We start from the raw sequence: 8,951 nt of genomic DNA, 5'->3' as shown, positions 1-8,951 counted from the left end.
GAAGAAGAGGCAAAATATTATCAGAAAATGGTGAAAGGATGGCAAATCCTGATCATACATCACCATAAGAAAAGCCACTCACGTGGCATTGGATGTTTGAAGTTGAAAAGTCTAAATAAAAAATGGCCTTATTCTCTCTCTTTGATTCAAAGCCTTTCTTTATTCTGTTTGCTTTTGCTGAGCACCAAAAGCACCACATGGAGAGCAAATAGACAAACAAGTGGATGTATACCAAAAAAAAAAAACATCCAAATGCCTATTGCCTCGGCAACTCATGTGATTTAAATATCAATCATGACTATGACTAAGTTATTAATTTTAGTTGTCATTATGTTTGATTCATAAGTCAAACTTGTGGAGTTTCAAATACACTGAAGGCTGCAGCATGTGAAAAAAAAAATATGAGCTTCTCTAAAATGTAGAATGCACCTCACTTGGGATTTGGAGTCCCGCTTTATGTCTTCAAGTCCTAAGCTATTTAAGGAAAAGACCAATCAAAGTTCTATTTCACAAAGCCTATTAGGTAATTACCAAAGGTCATATATGGGTTTTAAATAAATCCAAATGGCTTCTCATTTTGCCAAAGTCTGAACACAAATCCAAATCAAATATCTTACGAACTACATCGGTTTGATTCCGTTAAGGATATGTAGGCAGTCTGATATCAAATTTTAGACGCAATCGTGAAACCGAAACGAATCCCTGGTTTATATAAACTAAATTCACTCATGCTACTTTGATCAAGTAATTACAAATTCTACAAAGAGTAAAAGAGAAGTCTTCAAGCACAAGTTCCTAGATTTCCAATTAATGGATGCTGCTCATGCAACAAAGTTTCTAGTTTTTAGGGAATGTTGCTCCATATGAGATTGAAGTAAAACAACAATTTTGTATTCACGTGAACTTTATATTTTTGGACTCTGTGAATAAAAATAGAGCCGCTCAAAAGGCACAAAGCCACATTAAACTTCAAATGACATAAAGCCAATTCAAAATTACAAATGGCACAAAGACGCCTCGAATGGCACGAAGCCGTATCAAATCCCAAAAGTCATGAAGTCGAAGAAAAATCTCAAATGGCATGAGGCCGTATCAAATATCAAACGGCACGAAGCCGCAACAAGATTCAAATGGCATGAAGCCACATCTTGCTCCAATAGCTCAAAGTCCTCGCCCGCACGAGCTAAAACTGCACAAGGCATCAAACGCTCCTCGCCCGCATGAACTAAAACTGCACAAGGCATCAAGTCCAAACAAATACCAAATATCATGAACTACGAGTGACTTGATCCCTCAACGAGGGTACGTAGGCAATCTAGGGCTCGACCTAGGTGCAATCGCAAAATCAAATAAACACCTAAATCCCCAAATTACGATTTATTCAAATTAGAATCAAAAGGTATTCCTTTCCCAAAAGAAGGGTTGTAATTAATAGGTGCATAGCCTAAAATGGGTCGAACTCGAATTAATAAAAATCCTTTTCAAAAAAAAAAAAATGAATGAGAGTGAAATTGTGTCGAGTGAATTATTTGTTTACATATTGTGTACAATTTTTGCTCAACAAGGAGAATTTATGAGTTGTCATTTGATGTGGTTTAAACTATGGTTTGTGTTCATAATTATGTTAAGAGAAAAGTTTAATGTCTCAAGTATTATTCTACATGATTTGAGGTTAATTGGATTCGAGTACTTCACTAGTTTTACGGGAGATTTCTCAAGATATGGATGTGCTAGCGAATTTAGTGCTGTGGACTTGAAGAATTGAACTTAAGGATTACAGGGGTATACCCGGATAAAGGTTGTGAGGACTATGGAAAGTTTGATTGCTCGGGAAGGAACCGATGCTATTTGCCAAGTTTCTACAAGAACATGTATTTGCGCACAATTCACCAAGTCGGGGATGCTCGAATAAAATGGAGTTTCTGAAAGGAAGAATGAAACTCTAAAAGAAACAGTGAGAAGTATAACATGTGTGAATATAGGATGAATTTGTGCTTCTTTGGTGTGAGACTCATAAGGTGACTATTTATTTACTCAATAGGGTACCTAGGAAGACCGTAACATTATCCGAATTTATGAATGTAAGAAGAAACCGTGATTGTTTAACCATCAAGAGAAGTTGGAGAGATGATGAGTTGTTATTTTATTGGATATTCTGATAGGACCTAAGGTTATCATGTCTATTGTCATTAATCCAAAACATTTATCGAAATAGGGAGAGTCAAGTGTATTAAGGATTCGCATGAAAGTATAGAAGGATTCAAATTCATTGGTTGAGTTTAGGTTCATCTGCCAGTCAGTCAGCTTGTAAACTAATTTTGGGGGCGTTCTAACTTTTTTAAAATTCTTCAAAAATATAAAAAATGTAGAACTCTCTCTTACTCAATCTGTCTTGAATTGCAAGTCTAGAACAACTGGCTTAGAAGAAAAATATGAAATTTGGACACCATAGATATAGCACGTTGCTTATCCTATTTATAGATATGTAGGATTAGTGGGAGCTTTGAATTATGAAATTTTAGATTTGTTTCTTAGTTTGTTAGTGTTTTACGGAGTGTGTTAGGTTCTTATTGGATTAAGAAGGTTTGAAGCCATAACTGTAGAAGTCATATTTGTAATTTATTTATATCTAAACAATTAGCTTTGGATTGTGAAATTAACTTCACGTTTGGAATTCTAATGCTGGCTATTGTGTACATTAAGGAACTCTGGCATTAGAATTGTTATGAATATTTCCCGATGAAGTAATTCACCAATGGACATAATTGTCGTGGAAGCTTCCAATAGAAGCCTAATGGATATTCGTATTCTCGCTAAGGAAGGACCATAAGCTTTAAAGACATTTTAAAATTTTATTTATCACTACTGTGGTTAAATGTCTTAACTTATATTTTGTTTTAAGTCTTATGTCCATGTGGATAGGTATGCTCATCACTAAGGAAGATGATGATGGATGAAGTGAAGGAAATCCAGTACTTAACTCTTCAATGAAGCCATATGGGGATTGGCAAAATACCCATGGGTTTGGGTAACCACGATTACTCGCTCATTTAAAGTTCACGGTTACGGTTATGGGTACCCGTTTAGACGAACAAACGGTTATGGGTATAACTGTTTTTCTGTGAAATTTAAATGGGCGATTTTGGGTATTACCCGCGGTTATAACGGGTATCTATCAGTTATGGGTATTATCCGCGGTTATAACGAGTATCCATTGGTCCTAATTCACGAGGTACTCTATTTCTACTGAAAAAAAAAAAATCTTTCCAAGGTTACTTTGCATCAATAATATTCTCTTGAACCTGCAACGGAAATTAAATTGGACTTTTTTGGTTTTGCATTGCATGAGAGGAAGGAAACAGAGAATTGTTCGAATAAAACACTCTGCATCTGTATAAAAGAATTGGTCTTTCAAACTTAGAGGAAGTTTAAAATGCATTGAAAAGAAAATGATGAAATGAACTACCTGCAGTTATTGTTGCGTGAGTTGGTTTTAGAATAGGAATGTAAATATTGTGTAAATATTAGAGTCCTTTATTAGGAAGGATATCTCTTTTGTCCCTTTTTAGTTTTACCTTGGAGAACAAGGATTGTATGTAATATATTCCCAATTATGCAATACATGAAAAATTAAGCCGTAAAATTCTATTTGGCATCAGAGCCTGTGTAGCCGAAACCCTAGTTTTTTTTTTCCGCTGTGCTTGGTTGACTGTTTTTCCTGCAAATCTTCCGCAGAAAACATTGTTGCTGTGTGTGTAATCTTGATGCGTGTGCAGCAGTGTGGGTGGTGCTGTGTTTGGTGGACTGTTTTCTGCACAGTTTGCCGTGTGTGTGTGGTATTGCTGTGTGTGCAGCAGTGTGGCTGCAGCTGTTTTTTGGTTGACTGGTTCCTGCACTGTTTGTTGCAGAAATTAGTCAAACTGTGTACCCTGTGATTGTATCACAATATTCTGCTGCTGCCGTGTGTCTTTATTGCTTTGTGGAGGGCAATTGCAGGGCCTTGTAGAATATGATTTGCTTAGGCAATTGTTGTTGTGCTTAAGAAATTGAAGGAATATTATATTGAAAAGTAGGCCATGTGTAGGTGCAGTGTGTTAGTGTCGTATATCATATTCTTTCCGTGGGAGTACAAGCCAGATTCTGGCCGTGTATTGGGTTTCTGCTGCTTGTTTTTTTCTTGCAGCGTGTGGTTCTATAATTGGTGTGGTGTTGTGATTGCCGTGTATTACTATCTCGTGAGTTATTACAATGGTGAATACGGGTTGGATTCTAGACTCGGGTGCAATCGATCATATGACTTTTGATAAGAATTTATTTACTAGTATGACAACTAGTTCATGGAAGTGTATTGCAACTGCTACCGAAACAACAACATCGGTTTTGGGGGCCGGCACTGTGAACCTCACGCCAGCCCTTTCCCTTCATCACTGCCTGCTTGTTCTTTCGTTGTCTCATAATTTGTTATCTATTCCTCAAGTTACTGAGCAATTAGATTGTGTTGTACTTATGTATCAACTGTTTTGTTTGCTTCAGGATATTCAGACCAAGGAGATAATTGGGCGTGGCACTAAGAGAGAGGGGTTATATTATGTGGATGATGTCGTTCCTGGCAGAGCTAATGCAGTTCGAGCATCCCGTCCCAATAATTTACATGAAGTTTGGTTATTGCATCGTCGGTTAGGACATGCTTCGTTTAGGTATTTGAGGCGTATGTTGCCTAGTTTATTTCATGAAATAAAAGAATCAGACTTACATTGTGAGGTATGTATTCTCGCGAAGAGTCATCGCGTTTCGTTTCCTCCTAGTATGAATAAAAGATTGTTTCCTTTTGAACTTGTGCACTCTGATGTTTGGGGTCCCTCTCCTGTTAGTACTTTGTCTGGAATTAAATGGTTTCTTACCTTCGTTGATGATTGCACTCGTATGACTTGGATTTATGTGATGAAGAATAAAAGTGATGTGGGTATGGTGTTTTCATTCTCTTAAATGGTTGCAACACAATATTCCTCTGTTATTAAGGTTCTCCGCTCTGATAATAGAGGTGAGTATATTGGTTCCGAGTTGTCCGGCTTTCTTCGGGATCAAGGAATTCTACATGAGACTACTTGCCCTCATACCTCACAACAAAATGGGGTTGCTGAAAGAAAGAACCGTCATATCCTGGAAGCTGCTCGTGCCTTGCTCATTGGTGCATCTGTACCTAAATGGTTCTGGCCTGAAGCTGTCACCTATGTTGTGTATGTAATTAACCGTATGCCATCCCGGGTTATGGATTTTCGTACACCTCTCCAAGTATTGACAGAATTTGTTCCAGTAGTATCAACTAATACTCTTTCTCCTCGTGTGTTTAGGTGTGTAGCCTATGTTCATTTTCACAAGATTCATCGTAGTAAGCTCGATCCATGTACTCACCGGTGTGTTTTTCTGGGCTTTGCTCCTTAACAGAAAGGGTATAAGTGCTACCACCCTGAAACTCGTCATATGTATGTAACTATGGATGTTACCTTTTCTGAATCTGAGGTCTTTTATGCTTCGACGCCATCACCTTCCGATCACCAGGGGGAGAATATGAGTGGTGATCTTGGGTGGTTAGAAATATGTAGCTCATGGGGAGTATTTATTGACAAAAACAGATGTGAAAGCTCTCAGCAAGAAACTGCCGAGAATGGAGATAGTGAATCTCGGCAAGACACTGTCGAGAATGTAAGTATCATTCAGCCAGGTAGCACCGAACTAGCTGAGTCTTCTCAACAACATATTGCCGAGTGTGATGCAGAGTGTCAGCAGGGAGTTGCCGAAACAGTTTCACCGCTCCAGCAACCATTAGCTACCGAACCCGCAACCCCCTCTCTCTCAAGCTCAATAGTGCCACCCAATATGTCTTCTCTGAATATTTCTGAGGTAAGTACTACTGATGCTCATGTTACTAATCCAGATAATGTTATGAGTACATATAAGTTGCCGCCAAGGCAAAATCGTGGTGTTCCTCCTGACAGGTTTTCTCCTGAAGGAAAAGTGAAGTATCCAATAACTAATTATGTGTCATGCTCAAACCTTGCACCAGAATGTCAAGCCTGGGTAAACAATGTGGAAGCAATCCAAGCACTAACCCGAGTTGAGGAGGCATTGAAGGATCCTAAATAGGCTGCTGCGATGGATGAGGAAATGATGGCACTACATAAGAATGATACATGGGAGGTAACGGAGCTACCTAAAGGAAAGAAACCAGTTGGGTGTAGATGGGTCTTTACGATTAAATACAAGGCAGACGGATCGATAGACAGGTATAAAGCAAGGTTAGTAGCAAAAGGCTATACTCAAACTTATGGTGTTGATTATCAGGAGACATTTTCTCCAGTAGCGAAGATGAATACAGTACGAGTTCTGATTTCTTTAGCTGCAAATTTGAATTGGCCACTAAAACAGTTTGATGTGAAAAATGCCTTTCTTCATGGGCACTTGGAAGAAGAGGTATATATGGATTTTCCTCCGGGGTACGATGCCGGAGGGAAACCCGAAGTATGTAGGTTGCGAAAGTCACTCTACAGACTTAAGCAATCGCCTCGTGCGTGGTTTGGTAGATTTACCCAAGTTATGAGACGAATTGGGTATTATCAAAGTCACTCGGATCATACATTATTTGTGAAACGGGGAAGTGGTAAAGTGACAGCCTTAATTATTTATGTGGATGACATGATAATAATAGGTGATGATTCGGAAGAGATGATGAAGCTAGAACAAAACCTTGCCGCCGAGTTTGAGATGAAGAATTTGGGAGATTTGAAATATTTTCTTGGCGTGGAAGTTGCTCGGTCATCTAGAGGTATTTTCTTGTCTCAACGTAAATATGTTCTTGATTTGTTAAAGGAAACAGGTATGCTTGGGTGTAAACATGTGGATACGCCTATTGTGGAGAAACATCACTTAGGGATTTATCCGGATCAAGAACCAGTGGATAAAGGCAGATATCAGAGACTGGTAGGAAGACTAATTTATTTAGCTCATACCCGTCCAGATATAGCCTATGCAGTAAGTGTGGTGAGTCAGTTTATGCACTCGCCAAGTGTGGATCATATGGCTGCTGTTATGCGTATCTTGGCGTATTTAAAGTCCGCCCCAGGGAAAGGAATCTTGTATAGAAATTCTGGTCATCTAAAAATTGAGGGGTTCACTGATGCTGATTGGGCCGGTGATGTGACTGATAGGCGTTCTACTTCTGGATATTTTACGTTCGTTGGTGGAAATTTGGTTACTTGGAGAAGTAAGAAATAGAATGTGGTGTCTAGGTCTTCTGCAGAGGCCGAATTCAGAGGTATGGCACATGGAGTGTGTGAAGTTCTTTGGTTATGTAAGTTGCTTTGGGGTCTTGGTTTCAAACCAAAGGAGGCTATAAAGTTGTATTGTGACAATAAGTCAGCACGAGAAATTGCAGAGAACTTGGTACAACATGATAGAACGAAGCATTTGGAGGTTGATCGACATTTTATTAAGGAAAAGCTCGAGAAAAAGATTGTGTCAGTACCATTTGTGAACTCAGAAAAACAGCTTGCCGATATTCTCACTCATGCCGTGTGTAGAAGAGTTTTTGGTGACTCACTTGTCAAGTTGGGCATGTGTGACATCTATGCTCCAACTTGAGGGGGAGTGTTGCGTGAGTTGGTTTTAGAATAGGAATGTAAATATTGTGTAAATATTAGAGTCCTTTATTAGGAAGGATGTCTCTTTTGTCCTTTTTTAGTTTTACCTTGAAGAACAAGGATTGTATGTAATATATTCCCAATTATGCAATACATGAAAAATTAAGCCGTAAAATTCTATTGTTATAACGGGTATCCATATGGATTATGGTTTAGGAGAAAAATATCATTCATAAACTATTATTTCAATTATTGGAATTGTATGAGTAATTAAATGATTAAAATAGGGAAATGCATGCTAAAATGTACGTATAACAGTGTTTAATTGTCAGAAAATGAAAATTATGATAAATTTTTCTTTTGTAATTTTCAAGTTGTTAAAAAAAAAAACATGTAGACGGGTGAAAAATGGGTAAATGGGTAAAAAAAAATAAATGGGTTCAAAAACAGGTAAACGCATAAATAGGTATGGTTAAATGGGTACACGGTTATGGATATGGTTAACCGTTTATAAACGGTTATAGGCATAGGTATAACCATCTATGCAATTACCGAACTGGTAAACAGTTATGCAAATATGAATATAAACGGTTATGGGTAAATAACCGCGGTTACCCGCTTACCATAACCGTTGCTCATCCCTATCCAAATCTGAGAAAGTATCCAACAAATCTTTGTCGCTCAACAGGTCACCTGACAGCAACTATGATGATCTCCACATGTCGTCTTGCATTTCCTCCATTACTACCAAGGTATAAAATATCGATGATATCGGAAATATCGGTAGTCCAAAAATACGAAAATTTCGATGAAAATATCGGGATATTATCGATATAGATAAAAATTGAATAAAAACCACGGAAATTGTAAGAAAAACTTGGAAATTTTTATTGAAACTTTGCAGGATGTTTATTTAGTCAATTATCTATTAGTTTATCACAAAAAATTGGAAGGAAATGCATTGCATGATAGATATAACTGATTTAAGTTGATTATATAGCAAGCTGGCAAACATTGTGAGTGTAGAAAATATGTAGTAATTAATGAAAGAAGTTTAAACACACCATAATCATTTATATATAATGAATTAGTACAATATTTTACACTTTATACATTGCATGGTAAGATACATGAGTGACTTAGTAAGGTCTAAAATATCGATGATATCGGAAATATCGGTAGTCCAAAAAAATATCGGTAGTCCAAAAACACGAAAATTTCGATGAAAATATCGGGATATTATAGATATTTTAGACCATGATTACTACTACCCTCTCATCTCTGCCATCATTCTCCAATCCCAACATTTTCTTG

The sequence above is a fragment of the Malus domestica genome, chromosome 07 (genome assembly GCF_042453785.1).
Source record: "Malus domestica chromosome 07, GDT2T_hap1".
NCBI lineage: Eukaryota > Viridiplantae > Streptophyta > Magnoliopsida > Rosales > Rosaceae > Malus > Malus domestica.
This window is presented reverse-complemented; position numbering follows the sequence as displayed.